Here is a 15,899-nt window from a genome sequence, read left to right as displayed (position 1 = left end):
ATATATATATATATATATATATATATATATATATATATATATATATATATATATATATATATATATATATATATATATATATATATATATATATATATATATATATATATATATATATATATATATATATATATATATATATATATATATATATATATATATATATATATATATATATATATATATATATATATATATATATATATATATATATATACTTGCTTGATGGTCTAGAGGGCGCGAGTTTTGAATGGAGGATCGTGTGGGATTTCAATTCATCCTTACCGTCTATTAGTACTACGAAGGACACTATATATATATATATATATATATATATATATATATATATATATATATATATATATATATATATATATATATATATATATATATATATATATATATATATATATATATATATATATATATATATATATATATATATATATATATATATATATATATATATATATATATATATATATATATATATATATATATATATATATATATATATATATATATATATATATATATATATATATATATATATAGTGTCCTTCGTAGTACTAATAGACGGTAAGGATGAATTGAAATCCCACACGATCCTCCATTCAAAACTCGCGCCCTCTAGACCATCAAGCAAGAAGCGATTATTTCAAAATGTGATAGTGGTGAGTGGTGTAGTGTACATGTGTGCATCCGTCAGTCTTTCGTGCCTACGTTTTTCCGTGAAGCGGCTGGAGCAGGAAGTCGCCGAGCAGTGCTGCAGAGAAGTGAGTACACTCCTGGCCAGGGTGAGGACGAGGCAGTGACGTGTGTTGTGTGCTGTGCTGCGGAATCTTGGGATGCGGCGGGAGGGTCAGGCTGTCATGGCAGTAACCTCTCGCGGTCTTGGGTACTGTATGACCAGGCCACAAAGTTTCATATCCCATATCGTAGTTTCCTTGGATTGATATGCACGATGGAAACGTGGAATGTGACTTGTGATGATCAGTGAAACTTTCATGGCGATACTACTACGATGACTGAAAATTAAGGAACTAGGATTGCCCGGTTAGCTCTCTCTCTCTCTCTCTCTCTCTCTCTCTCTCTGGAAGCTTATTTGCGCTCACTTACCTGATGGACTGCGTGTGATTGAATGGCCACAGTGAGGGTACAGTCACAGATAATAGTGATGAGCCGGGGCTCCACACAGTTCATGGAGGATAAAACACGTATTTATTATTTAGACAAATTCTCTGTAAGAGCAATAAAGTATTATTATTATTATTATTATTATTATTATTATTATTATTATTATTATTATTATTATGGCCAGGCACCTCCACCACCCATGCCGTCCTGGTGTGCCGTCCCTGTCGGCTGGATTGTGGGCACGTGTGTGTGTGTGTGTGTGTGTGTGTTAGAGTTTCATTAGATTACGAGTAAGTGTAGTGTATATATTCCGTTTGGTGCAAAGAGCAAGATCGTGGAATGATCGTGGCTCTTTGCGACTCACGTACAGAATACAGCGTGATAAGATGAAGCTGCTGATAGTTTCTTGTGTTGCGGCTTTTGTTTTTGTAACACATCTTATCCTGTTTTTATTACGCATTTCTTTCTTAAGCAGTTAACTTTGTGTTATTTACGTCCAAACATCGAAAATTCAAGGCCCAACTTTAAGCATAATTCATAATGATGAACAGAATGTATTAAATTCTTTTATCCAGAACCTTTCAGATCAAGATACTGATTGACAGCTGCCAGGTACTGCAGGCCACTTATGTGAATGCTCACAAAAATAATTAAAATTTTATTTTTAGTAGTTTTAATAGGTGAATAATAAATAACGATATAATATTAAAGTTTTATTTATATTAGTAGTATAACAGTAGGTATTCTGAAATTTTAACATGTATGTGCTGCTTATAAAGCATGAAAAACAGTACAAGACACACTAGGTGTGTAACACAGGGCAGAAGATAAAACAAAGGCATTACTATGAATGACAGCAACATTCATAAGAGGCATTTTTTTTTTTTCCCATACCTGCACAGACATTTGGCAACATCAAGGTGTTTATCAAACACTAATGCCTTACAAGACAGAACACATGGTTAGTTGCATTAAGAGATCACACAAAAGTCATCACTATCCTATAGCATACATATATAATATACAGCAGCACAAAGAGACATTGCAATATTAAGAACATAAGAAATAAGGGAAGCTGCAAGAAGCGACCAGGCTTTCACGTGGCAGTCCCTGTATGAAATATACCTACCTATTTCCACCTATCATCCCCATCCATAAACCTGTCTAATCTTCTCTTAAAGCGCCCTAATTGTTAGCACTAACATGATTACTGAGTCACTTCCACTCATTTACCACTCTATTTGAGAACCAATTTCTATCTCTTTCTTAAACCAAAATTTTTCAAGCTTGAACCCATTATTTCTTGTTCTATCCTGGTTGTGGATCCTAAGAATTTTGCTTACATCCCACTTGTTATAACCCTTATACCACTTAAAGACTTCTATCAGGTCCCCTCTTAACTTACTTCTCTTTAAAGAATGTAAATTTAACAGCTTGAGTCTCGCCTTGTAAGGAATACTCCTCATCCCCTGTATCCTTTTAGTCATTCTCCTCTGTACTGATTCTAATAGACCTATGTCTTTCCTGTAATGTGGGGACCAGAACTGCACAGCGTAGTCTAGATGAGGTCTGACCAGCTCCAAGTATAACTTTAATATTACTTCGGGCCTTGTACTTTTAACACTCCTAAAAATGAATTCTAATACCCTATTTGCCCTGTTTCTGGCCTCTGTATTGCTTTCCTAGATGGAGTTCAGAGCTAACTATAACTTCTAAATCTTTTTCGTATCCTGAACCTACCAGAGTTTCGTTGTTTATTGTGTAACTACTTTGTGGGTTTCCTCTATCTACACTAAGTACTTTGCATTTATTGATATTAAATTACATTTGCCGTCTGTCCATCCATTCACTCATCCTATCTAAATCTGCCTGCAAGGCGATGGCATCCAATTCTGACCTAATTAATCTATCTGTCTTTGTGTCATCTGCAAATTTACTAACATCACTACTAATTCTACTAATTCCACTATCCAAATCATTGATATATATTAAAAACAACAATGGCCCTAATACTGATCCCAGTGGCATCCCACTAATCACATGACCTCACTCGGATTTAGAGCTATTTATTATAACTCTGTCGCCTGTCACTTAGCCATGACCTTATCTAGCCTAACACCTTCCCATCTATCCCGTGTGCCCTAACCTTTCTCTGTAGCCTCTGATAGGGTACCTTATCAAAAGCTTTACTAAAGTTCAGATATAAGATGTCATAACTATCACCATTATCTACTGCCTCGTACACTTTACTGTAAAAACTTAACTAGTTTGTCAGGCAAGACTTTTCCTTCATGAAGCCATGCTGTGACTGATTTGTTAAGTTATGTTTGTCTAAATGCTCCGTTATGTTCCTTGCTATTATTGACTCCAATATTTTAGCCACATCTGAAGTTAAGCTGACAGGTCTATAATTAGATGCTAAAGTTTTATCTCCTTTCTTAAAGATGGGTACTACATTAGACTGCCTCCACATTACTGGTAACTCACCTGACTCAAGTGATTTCCTAAAGACAAATACTAATGGCTCACTAATAACCCCTGCATTCCTTAAGTACTCTGGGACATATTTCATCTGGTTCTGGTGTCTTGAACTTTTTAGCTTATCTATCTCCTGTTCCACTATCTCCTTAGTTATGGAAATATCTGTCAGCTTCTCATTCTCATCTGCTCCAAACATCTTTTCACAATTTGGCATGTTTTCCTGGGTGAAGACAATTAAAAAATACTTATTCAGAATTTTACTTATCTCCTCCCCAGAACTAACCAGCTCCCATCTGCTGCCTTTAATGGACCTATAGTATCCTTATTCTTCGTCCTGTATACCTGATAAAATCCCTTGGGGTCTGTCTTTGCCTGGCTGGCTACCTTTAATTCATAATTGCCCTTGTTAACCTCCTGACTGTTCTAACTAATTGATTATATTGTGGCCTTAAAACCTCTTCACCTGCCCTTAATCTCTTATATATAATGTTTTTAAGCTAGTAGTCATCCATTTAGGGTAATTTTTCTATGATCTTATTGCTCTATACGGGATGCTTGCTAACTGTCCTATATGCAATTTGTCTACAAAATATTTATACAATGTTTACTTCACCTAATCCCCTCATTTTGGCCCCTTCCATCCTCTCCACTCCCTCATCTACTCGCCTGGACCTCAACTCTCCCATTTCAACATGACCTGACCCTCCAACATACTCACACCTATCTCACCCTCTCTTTCTCCTCTGCCCCTTCTGGACACATCTTCCCTCCTCTTGTCCTACACCCTCACACCTCACCTCTCTCATCCTGCCTTATCTCTCTCAGCTCTGTCCTGGACCTGACCTCACCCTGCATCCCTTGCCAGTCAACTCCTTGGAGGTACCTTTTTAATTCCTCAAGATCTGCTCTCCTAAAGTTGGGTATTTTACTAGTGTTTTTGCTTCTAAAAGTTTCTTCCCATTTTAATTTGTACCTATTTTCCCAATGGTCACTGTTACCTGGCTGTCTTCCAGACTCTATCTGCATGACTGCTTTCTCCCTGTTTGTAAGAATTAAATCTATGATATTGTTCCCCCTTGAGTTGTTCTACAACTACCTGCTTTAAAAAAATATCCTGAATTACCTTAAGAAATTCCTCAGCTTCTTTGTTATCTACCATCAGTCTCCAGCTGATATTCCTAAAATTAAAATCTCCTGTCACACATACCTGACTGTACCTTCCTGCTCTATTTATTTCCTGCCACAGTGAGGTGTTAATTTCCTTTGTACTGTTTGGTGGCCTGTACACTACTCCCAGTACTACTGACTGTGATCCTTCCTTAATATCTACCCATATTGACTCTGTTTTGAATGTAAATCAGGAGGTAACGGAGTCAACATAGCAAGGCTACACCACCTAACAGAGAACACAAAGACTTCCTTATCAGAACAAATGACATGGCAACTCAATACTGCATACAACAACAACAACAACATTAAAGTAAGGATATACAGTGGGTATATGGCAGCTAAAGATATAGTGATAATAACATGTAGCTAACCAAAGAAAATTTCTAGAGAAGAAAGCATTTATGTCACCACAAAGTAAACATGCAGAATTTAATTAATTCTTGCATATGCTGTAACAAAGAGCACAAACCTGATGAAATGCTGCATTACATGAGAAAAATAAGAGGACTGATATCAAATGCTACTGTAAGATATATCTAAAATTACATATATTGTGAGAAAGTACATAATGATAGATATCTTACATATATATGAATAATGCATCATGATAAAGTGAAGAAAAGGTTATATGCAGGACAAAATACAGCATCCTGAGCTTGGACATGGAACATGCAATGAGACAGTAGGACAAGAGCAGAATAGTTTGCAAGAATACAGTGAAAAGAAAAACAAAAACCATTAGAAAGAAATTTTGTAGGCATATCTGTGTATTGTATGCAAATTTACTATTCAACTTTTCATATTTATTTCTTCTTCCCATTTCCTATTTAAAGATATAAAATAGTCCAAGTTTGATTAAACTAAAGCTTTTGGTTAATTGCTGAAACACATGCAAAGGCAACACAAACTTATGACTGGTAAAGAAAATACACTTTTTTCCTCATTGGGGAATGAAAAAGGCCACCTAAATCATAAATCTAATCTGCCTCACTGCTGCTGTCTAACTGATGGCTGGTATCTGGCAAAATATCCTTGTCATTTGACATTCATGAGGCTCAAAAATCTTCTTCAAGCACAGTCAGTTACATGGAAAAGATTATGAGCCAGAAGTAGTCTGATGCCATCACTATATCTTCAAATTTAGAGTTAGGAACTGAAGTCAGTGGGTAATCCGAGTCTTAGTCTTGTCAAGGAAGTGAGGTCTTGTCAAGGAAGTGAAAGTATGGTTCATCCAATTAATAACTAAGAACTGAACAAAGACCAATTGTGCCACAGCACCTGAAGTGCTGACTTGTTAGAGTATGTGTATGGCACAGTTTCCATGATGTTCTTGCATTCCTTGCAAATTTTACAGATTTAGCAATAAACATTAAAATGAAGAGTAACTAAACTATTTTAATAATGAAAAGGATCTATGCACCTGATATACATGCCTATACTGCAGTAAGAACAGCTTGTGGCAGTAAGCCTACCATGGAATGGTACTTACTTAAAAATCCTACATACGAGTATGTTAAATTTACCAGATAGGAGCAAGTCTTATATTTTTTAGCTGATGATCATTCAAAATTAAATGTTCAGCATTTAACTATATTACCTTATATATACTTTATTTTTCTCCTTCAAAACACTGTTACTTAGTCTCTTCAAAAGCTTTGGTGAATCATACAAGAAACAGATCCATTCACCATTGATGGCAAACATGCCAAGATTCTAAGAGAAGAACATTGTATTCCCTCTTGGTCAGAGAAAGAAAAAAAGTGCAGTTACTCTAGTATCAATGTCTTAAGCCTAATGAACGTGTCATCATTCTCACACTGCATAATATCAGTCTTTCCCAGATAAAAGGAATAACCTAAAAAACATTTCCATTTCTCAGTTCTTTTAGTCACAAACAAAAATGCATGGTTCCAAGTTTCAAACTTTTGTCATGTTCACCAGTATCCTTGCCTCCAATAATGGAATCAGAAACCTGGTCAAAATTAAACAAATCTTTGATGATACTCATTACATGAGATATATTGCCTTAAAGTAACTTCCTTTACAGGACTGCCAGAGTTTGTTGCTCCTGCTAACAAAATGTTTCTCAATGAGAAATGCAGTGCTTACTGTAATCCTTTTAGGACTGTGATAATATACTGCTACAGCAAGCTGCCTCCTCCTTTTCCTCCTCGTCCTCCACTGTCACACTAATCAAAGCATATCACTAATGTCCATTGGAAAATTACAGCATCCTGGAAGGCAGGAAATCTGCTGCTCTTTGCATCAATTGCTGTGGTATTGTGCTGGTCTTCCTTCCAGATTGCTGGACTGTCTTGTATGGTGCGGATGGTGTCCCTGTAAATATGGAAATATGGAATATATTAGGATAACTTTGTGTCATTATTAGCATACTAGTATATACATTTATTTTCTTGAGTAATGCTATTACCTCTGTTAGTAAGAGAATAGGTTAACAGCTTTTCTATTTCTATCTCATCTCTGCCATCTTACACTTTTCCCCTACCTACAACAATTGTCCTCTTCAAGTAAGTGATCAACAGTAATTATAAGCCTTATATACAGTCATTATTTCCACCACATCTTTTCATTGCCAAAAACATCTTAAAATACTTGTTCACATTGCTCATCACATCATTTAACATGCTTGACTCAGATGTGCCAGTTGTGTCTCCTTTCCTGCTGTAAGCCACTTTACCATAATACACTGTAAAAAGAAGCATTTTGTTACCTGGAAAGCAAGGATTGCACAAAATTAAGTTATAAATATTGTGAAATATCAGTATATAAAGAAATGTATGATTGTGTATGGACAAATGGTGAAAGAAGATAGGACTTGTTAGTAGTGGAGGCAGAAGTTGGTTTATTATATTCTGTTTATTCATATTCATATTCATATTTATATTTATATTGCTATTTATTTTTGTTTATTTATTTATTTTTTGGAGAAAAATAACTACATGATTTCTTCCCATCTTTGTTTTTAATTCAAGCTTGATCAAGTTAAATGTAAAGAGAGGAAGGAGAGTGGTAGATGACAGGAGTAGGCTCTGTAATTAGGTTGTTCATACAGAGTCAATAGGGAGCTTGAAAAGAAGATTAGACAGATTTATGGATGGGGATGATAGGTAGATATATTTAATACAGGGACTGCTATGTGTAGCCCTGATGGCTTCTTGCAGATTCCCTTATTTTCTTGTTCTTAGAAAATGGGTTAGATAATAGTGAGAATTATGAGACTGCTGAATGGTATCTGCTAGCAAATATGTATATACTGAAATGAAAACTCATCATATAATGTAATAGAGTATATACAGTATATAGACTTCAATAAGGTTGTGAATGTTATTAATCAATATTCAGGATCTGTTGTTTAAAAACTATTTCATCATGAATGTCACTTAACTTTATTTACCACAACTAAATTAAACATTACCAGTTATAACAGTTGTGTAGTCACAGAAATACTGTATGGTATGTGCCTGAAGTTCGTTTATCCGCAGGAATTGGAGCTGCATTGTTCAGCAGATGTGTTGTGCTGCTGGTATGCTTGAGCTCAAAATTTTCTTTGTGGACAGACTGCTTGTGCTCCACACATGGCTTTCCCAAGACTTGAAGCCACTGCAATCACCTGGAATCATATTTGAATTGGTAAATTCTTATTTAAATTCCTTTTTTTTTTTTTTTTTTATGTAGGAAGGACACTGGCCAAGGGCAACAAAAATCCAACAAAAAAAAATGCCGACTGTAATGCCAGTCCCATAAAAGGGTCAAAGCAGTAGTCAAAAATTGATGAATAAGTGTATTGAAACCTCCCTCTTGAAGGAATTGAAGTCATAGGAAGGTGGAAATACAGAAGCAGGCATGGAGTTCCAGAGTTTACCAGAGAAAGGGATGAATGATTGAGAATACTGGTTAACTCTTGCATTAGAGAGGTGGACAGAATATTGGTGAGAGAAAGAAGAAAGTCTTGTGCAGCGAGGCCGCGGGAGGAGGGGAGGCATGCAGTTAGCAGGATCAGAAAAGCAGTTAGCATGAAAATAGTGGTAGAAGACAGCTAGAGATGCAACATTGCGGCGGTGAGAGAGAGGCTGAAGACAGTCAGTTAGAGGAGAGGAGTTGATGAGACGAAAAGCTTTTTATTCCACCCTTTCTAGAAGAGCAGTATGAGTGGAATCCCCCCAGACATGTGAAGCATACTCCATACATGGACGGATAAGGCCCTTGTACAGAGTTAGCAGCTGGGGGGGGTGAGAAAAATTGGCGGAGACGTCTCAGAACACCTAACTTCATAGAAGCTGTTTTAGCTAGAGATGAGATGTGAAGTTTTCAGTTTAGATTATAAGTAAAAGACAGACCGAGGATGTTCAGTGAGGGGACAATTGAGTGTCATTGAAGAAGAGGGATAGTTGTCTGGAAGGTTGTGTTGAGTTGATAGATGGAGGAATTGAGTTTTTGAGGCATTGAACAATACCAAGTTTGCTCTGCCCCAATCAGAAATTTTAGAAAGATCAGAAGTCGAGCATTCTGTGGCTTCCCTGTGTGAAATGTTTACCTCCTGAAGGGTTGTCTATGAAAAGACGTGGAAAAGTGCAGGGTGGTATCATCAGCGTAGGAGTGGATAGGACAAGAAGTTTGGTTTAGATCATTAATGAATAATAAGAAGAGAGTGGGTGACAGGAGAGAACCCTGAGGAACACCACTGTTAATAGATTTAGGAGAAGAACACTGACCGTCTACACCACAGCAGCAATAGAACGGTCAGAAAGGAAACTTGAGATGAAGTTACAGAGAGAAGGATAGAAGCCGTAGGAGGGTAGTTTGGAAATCAAAGCTTTGTGCCAGGTTCTATCAAAAGCTTTTGATGTGTCCAAGGCAACAGCAAAAGTTTCACTGAAATCTCAAAAAGAGGATGACCAAGACTCAGTAAGGAAAGCCAAAAGATCACCAGTAGAGTGGCCTTGACGGAACCCGTACTGGCGATCAGATAGAAGGTTGTGAAGTGATGTTTAACCCTTTCCTTCCGGCAATCATATACGATTGCATCAATGTGTCTGTAGCGACGGCGATCATACCTGTAATCAAGAATTTTTGCGCCTCAATTTTGAGCTCCAAGCGCGGTTTCTCGAGTCAGATGGTGAGTGGAAGTGTCTGGCATGTTTCCACACGTAGTGTTGTCACTAGCTCTGGAAATTTAGTGGTAACTAAGCTATTTTCCCTTTCTCCGGGCGACACTTGGGAACCCCAGCGACCCGCTGGGTGGAAAGCACCATGATAAGTGCGAAGAGACATCCTGATAAGAGCGAAGGATCTCAGATCATAACTCACCATGGAGCAGGACAGAACATATGTATTTAGCAGTGCTTCTGAGTTTGAAGACAGTGACAGTGAAGAAACTGAAGAAAGCGAAGACATGAGAGGACTCGGAAAATGATTTACAGGATCCACCTGTTTTATCAGAACAGAGAGATGAGGATAGTGGTGATGGAGATCAGACTCCAAACATCGTCCAAAGTGGCTCACGGAGACACACACACACAGTGTGTGTGTGTGAGAGAGAGAGAGAGAGAGAGAGAGAGAGAGAGAGAGAGAGAGAGAGAGAGAGAGAGAGAGAGAGAGAGAGAATGATATTTTCCTGAAACTTGATATGAAAAGGGATGAAATTCTCTCTCTCTCTCTCTCTCTCTCTCTCTCTCTCTCTCTCTCTCTCTCTCTCTCTCTCTCTCTCTCTCTCTCTCTCTCTCTCATTGGAAGTGTACAATTTCCCCTCCAAGATGGGAGAGGGAGAGGGAGAGAGAGAGAGAGAGAGAGAGAGAGAGAGAGAGAGAGAGAGAGAGAGAGAGAGAGAGAGAGAGAGAGAGAGAGAGAGAGAGAGAGAGTGTGTGTGTGTGTGTGTGTGTGCGTGTGTGTGTGTGTGTGTGTGTGTGTGTGGGCGCGCGTGTGCGCGTGCACGCGCGCGGTGTCATCGCTCTCCGGGCTGTTTCTGGAAGACAGATCACACAGCTGGAGGAGGAGGAATCCTTGATAAGGCATAAACTGAACTTTGAGAGGTCACATCGAGCTACAAAGTACATCATTGTATTCAGAATAACAAAGAGAAAATAATTATTAGTATTCAAACAGTTTTCTGACAATTTCTAGGTTTACACGGGAAAATAGTTTAAGCACCGGAAGGAAAGGGTTAAGAATCTTCCTGTTGAGGATATATTCAAAAACTTTAGATAGGCAGGAAATTAAAGCAATAGGATGGTAGTTTGAGGGATTGGAACGGTCACCCTTTTTAGGAACAGGTTGAATGTAGGCAAACTTCCAGCAAGAAGGAAAAGTAGATGTTGACAGACAGAGCTGAAAGAGTTTGACTAGGCAAGGTGCAAGCACGGAGGCACAGTTTCGGAAAACAATAGGAGGGACCCCATCAGGTCCATAAGCCTTCTGAGGGTTTAGGCCAGCGACGGCATGGAAAACATCATTGCGAAGAATTTTAATATGTGGCATGAAGTAGTCAGAGGGTGAAGGAGAGGGAGGAACAAGCCCAGAATTGTCTAAGGTAAAGTTTTTAGCAAAGGTTTGAGCAAAGAGTTCAGCTTTAGGAATAGATGTGATAGCAGTGGTGCCATCTGGTTGAAATAGAGGAGGGAAAGAAGAAGAAGCAAAGTTATTGGAGATATTTTTGGCTAGATGCCAGAAATCACGAGGGGAGTTAGATCTTAAAAGGTTTTGACATTTTCTGTTAATGAAGGAGTTTTTGGCTAGTTGGAGAACAGTACTTGGCATGGTTCCAGGCAGAAATATATAGTGCCTGAGATTCTGGTGATGGAAGGCTTAAGTACCTTTTGTGGGCCACCTCTCTATCATGTATAGCATGAGAACAAGCTGTGTTAAACCAAGGTTTAGAAGGTTTAGGATGAGAAAGAGTGAGGAATTTATGCCTCTGTGCCAGACACTATCACCTCTGTTAAGCACTCAGCACACAAAGACGGGTCTCTGGCACGGAAGCAGTAGTAATTCCAAGGAAAATCAGCAAAATATCTCCTCAGGTCCCCCCAACTGGCAGAGGCAAAACGCCAGAGGCACCTTCGCTTAGGGGGATCCTGAGGAGGGATTAAAGCAATAGGACAAGATACAGATATGAGACTGTGATCGGAGGAGCCCAACGGAGAAGAAAGGGTGACAGCATAAGCAGAAGGATTAGAGATCAGGAAAAGGTCAAGAATGTTGGGCGTATCTCCAAGACGGTCAGGAATACGAGTAGGGTGTTGCACCAATTGCTCTAGGTTGTGGAGGATAGCAGAGTTATAGGCTAGTTCACCAGGATGGTCAGTGAAGGGAGAGGAAAGCCAAAGCTGGTGGTGAACATTGAAGTCTCCAAGAATGGAGATCTCTGCAAAAGGGAAGAGGGTCAGAATGTGCTCCACTTTGGAAGTTAAGTAGTCAAAGAATTTCTTATAGTCAGAAGAGTTAGGAGAGAGGTATACAGCACAGATAAATTTAGTTTGAGAGTGACTCTGTAGTCGTAGCCAGATGGTGGAAAACTCGGAAGATTCAAGAGCGTGGCCACGAGAGCAGGTTAAGTCATTGTGCACATAAACGCAGCATCCAGCTTTGGATCGAAAATGAGGATAGAGAAAGTAGGAGGGAACAGGAATGGGGCTACTGTCAGTTGCCTCAGACACCTGAGTTTCAGTGAGGAAAAGATGAGGTTAGAAGAGGAGAGGTGGTGTTCTACAGGTTGAAAATTAGATCTTAGACCGTGAATGTTGCAGAAGTTAATGAAGAAAAAGTTGAGGGGGGTGTCAAGACACTTAGGGTCGTCGACAGAAAGGCAGTCCGACCTGGGGACATTTATGGTCCCCTCCCCAGATGGGGACTCTGTGGCTGGTGTAGGAGTCGCCATGATAATATTAAATTTTTTGAGTGAAGGGTGTGTGTGTTTTTAGGTGCTTGTAGTTTTGTGTGGAGGAAGAGAGTTGTCTTTAGAGGGCAGGCTGTGACTGCCCCCCTGTGTTGTGAGACATAAAGGGAAACGTTCAGTGAGGTCACAGCTGGGTTTAATGATAAGTTCACAGCACCCCCTGAACAGTGCATTAGACCTCACTGCTCACTGGGAGTAATTATCATTTCAGCAGGTGTCTACTGCCGAATATTCATATTCTTACTTAAATTCTGAAAGTTTAATGAAAATATTTTCTATAAGATAAAGAAATAATGAAAACTTGGTTCATATTCATATTTCAAGAACCAGTAAGGGAAAAGAATTTGCAGCCAGACAGATGCCCACTTGGTTCATATTCACATTTCAAGAACCAGTAAGGGAAAAGAATTTGCAGCCAGACAGATGCCCAGAAATAGTTTTACCTACTCATAGGCTATGTTGGGGTACACACACACATATTGACACCAGCTTGTTCTTCCCTCTCCTCCACCCTCTGACTACTTCATGCCACGTATTAAAATTCTTCGCAATGATGTTTTCCATGCCCTCGCTGCCCTAAACCCTCGGAAGGCTTATGGACCTGATGGGGTCCCTCCTATTGTTCTCCGAAACTGTGCCTCCGTGCTTGCACCTTGCCTAGTCAAACTCTTTCAGCTCTGTCTGTCAACATCTACCTTTCCTTCTTGCTGGAAGTTTGCCTACATTCAACCTGTTCCTAAAAAGGGTGACCGTTCTAATCCCTCAAACTACCGTCCTATTGCTTTAATTTCCTGCTTATCTAAAGTTTTTGAGTCTATCCTCAACAGGAAGATTCTTAAACATCTATCACTTCACAACCTTCTATCTGATCGCCAGTATGGGTTCCGTCAAGACCGCTCTACTGGTGATCTTCTGGCTTTCCTTACTGAGTCTTGGTCATCCTCTTTTTGAGATTTTGGTGAAACTTTTGCTGTTGCCTTGGACATATCAAAAGCTTTTGATAGAGTCTGGCAAAAAGCTTTCATTTCCAAACTACCCTCCTACGGTTTCTATCCTTCTCTCTGTAACTTCATCTCAAGTTTCCTTTCTGACCGTTCTATTGCTGCTGTGGTAGACGGTCACTGTTCTTCTCCTAAATCTATTAACAGTGGTGTTCCTCAGGGTTCTGTCCTGTCACCAACTCTCTTCTTATTATTCATTAATGATCTTCTAAACCAAACTTCTTGCCCTATCCACTCCTACACTGATGATACCACCCTGCACTTTTCCACGTCTTTTCATAGACGTCCAACCCTTCAGGAGGTAAACATATCACGCAGGGAAGCCACAGAACGCCTGACTTCTGATCTTTCTAAAATTTCTGATTGGGGCAGAGCAAACTTGGTATTGTTCAATGCCTCAAAAACTCAATTCCTCCATCTATCAACTCGACACAACCTTTCAGACAACTATCCCCTCTTCTTCAATGACACTCAACTGTCCCCCTCTTCTACACTGAACATCCTCGGTCTGTCCTTTACTTATAACCTGAACTAGAAACTTCACATCTCATCTCTAGCTAAAACAGCTTCTATGAAGTTAGGTGTTCTGAGACGTCTCCGCCAGTTTTTCTCACCCCCCCAGCTGCTAACTCTGTACAAGGGCCTTATCCGTCCATGTATGGAGTATGCTTCACATGTCTGGGGGGGTTCCACTCATACTGCTCTTCTAGACAGGGTGGAATCAAAAGCTTTTTGTCTCATCAACTCCTCTCCTCTAACTGACTGTCTTCAGCCTCTCTCTCACCGCCGCAATGTTGCATATCTAGCTGTCTTCTACCGCTATTTTCATGCTAACTGCTCTTCTGATCTTGCTAACTGCATGCCTCCCCTCCTTCCGCGGCCTTGCTGCACAAGACTTTCTTCTTTCTCTCTCCCCTATTCTGTCCACCTCTCTAACGCAAGAGTTAACCAGTATTCTCAATCATTCATCCCTTTCTCTGGTAAACTCTGGAACTCCCTGTCTACTTCTGTATTTCCACCTTCCTATGACTTGAATTCTTTGAAGAGGGAGGTTTCAAGACACTTATCCACCAATTTTTGACCACTGCCTTGACCCTTTTACGGGACTGGCATTTCAGTGGGCATTTTTTTTTTATTGATTTTTGTTGCCCTTGGCCGGTGTCCTTCTTACATAAAAAAAAAATAAATAAAAAAAAAAGCTCCCACATACCAGGTTTGCTTATTCATGTAATGCCAATCATACACAGTCACATACAACATGAATTAATATACACAAAGTACTTCCATCCTGCCTCAGTAAGAATGGACATTTACCTGGTGCTCTGTACTCATATTTCACACCACATTTTACTTGAAATTATTTGAACTTGCTAGATATCTTGCCATGTAAGACGTTCCTGTTATATGCAATTATTACACACGTCATGGTGTTTTATTCATCAAGCAATAGTTGTGGCTGGCAGCGTCAGCTCAGTAATCGCTTGCTTAAAGACACTTATATTTTCTGCTAATGACCAAAATATCCCCCCCTCCCCCCCAAAAAAAAAAAACCTACTGAGGAATAAATACAGCTGAGTCTATGGGAGTGTACAGCTTTTCTTGCCCCACACAGCAACAGAGGTGAGAAGCATTATAAAACGGCATGTATGTATGAACACAGGCGTGGGCAGCGTTGTGATGGGTTTTGTTTTCATGCTTTGAGCTGAGCATTGCTGTCCTCTCCATTTTCTGCCACGAACATGCCAGGGATCGGATTCACCCCATTGGGTATCCCTCCTCCTTCCCTCCAGGATACAGCTCTCTCTTGTGCATCACAGAGCGGCATGTACAGCACAGTGTACACACAGGCGTGGGCAGCGGGTATGGTGAGCTCGGGTTTTGTTAACATGCTTCGAGCTGAGCATCGACGATACTGCCCTCTCCAGATTTTTGCCACGAACATATCAAGGATCGGGTTCCCTAACTTCCCCTCCCCCCTTTAGGTATCCCTCTCTCCAGTGTACAACTCTCGTGTGAACACCATATGACTGCGATTTTCCCGGCCCTTATTTTCAAAGTAATCAATCAAAACCGTGTGTGACAACAGCTGTTTGGAGAAGTAAGTAAAAGAGTATCAGAAGTAAAAGAGTATCAGAAAGATGTTACCACACACACACACACACACACACAACATAATGATCCCTTCCATGTGCATCACC

General features: G+C 39.4%; 1 protein-coding gene across 3 annotated transcripts in view; it reads left to right on the top strand.

The window, feature by feature from the left end:
- Positions 1-671: 671 nt before the first annotated feature.
- Positions 672-15,899, top strand: part of LOC135111896 (uncharacterized) — a 53,140-nt gene continuing 37,912 nt past the window's right edge. For all 3 annotated transcript variants that reach the window (XR_010273949.1, XM_064025607.1, XM_064025596.1), the window contains exon 1: positions 672-776. The gene's annotated coding sequence lies outside the window, so the exon portion shown is untranslated. The remainder of the gene's footprint in view (positions 777-15,899) is intronic.

The sequence above is a fragment of the Scylla paramamosain genome, chromosome 2, assembly GCF_035594125.1.
Source record: "Scylla paramamosain isolate STU-SP2022 chromosome 2, ASM3559412v1, whole genome shotgun sequence".
Classification (NCBI taxonomy): Eukaryota; Metazoa; Arthropoda; class Malacostraca; order Decapoda; family Portunidae; genus Scylla; species Scylla paramamosain.
This window is presented reverse-complemented; position numbering and strand designations above follow the sequence as displayed.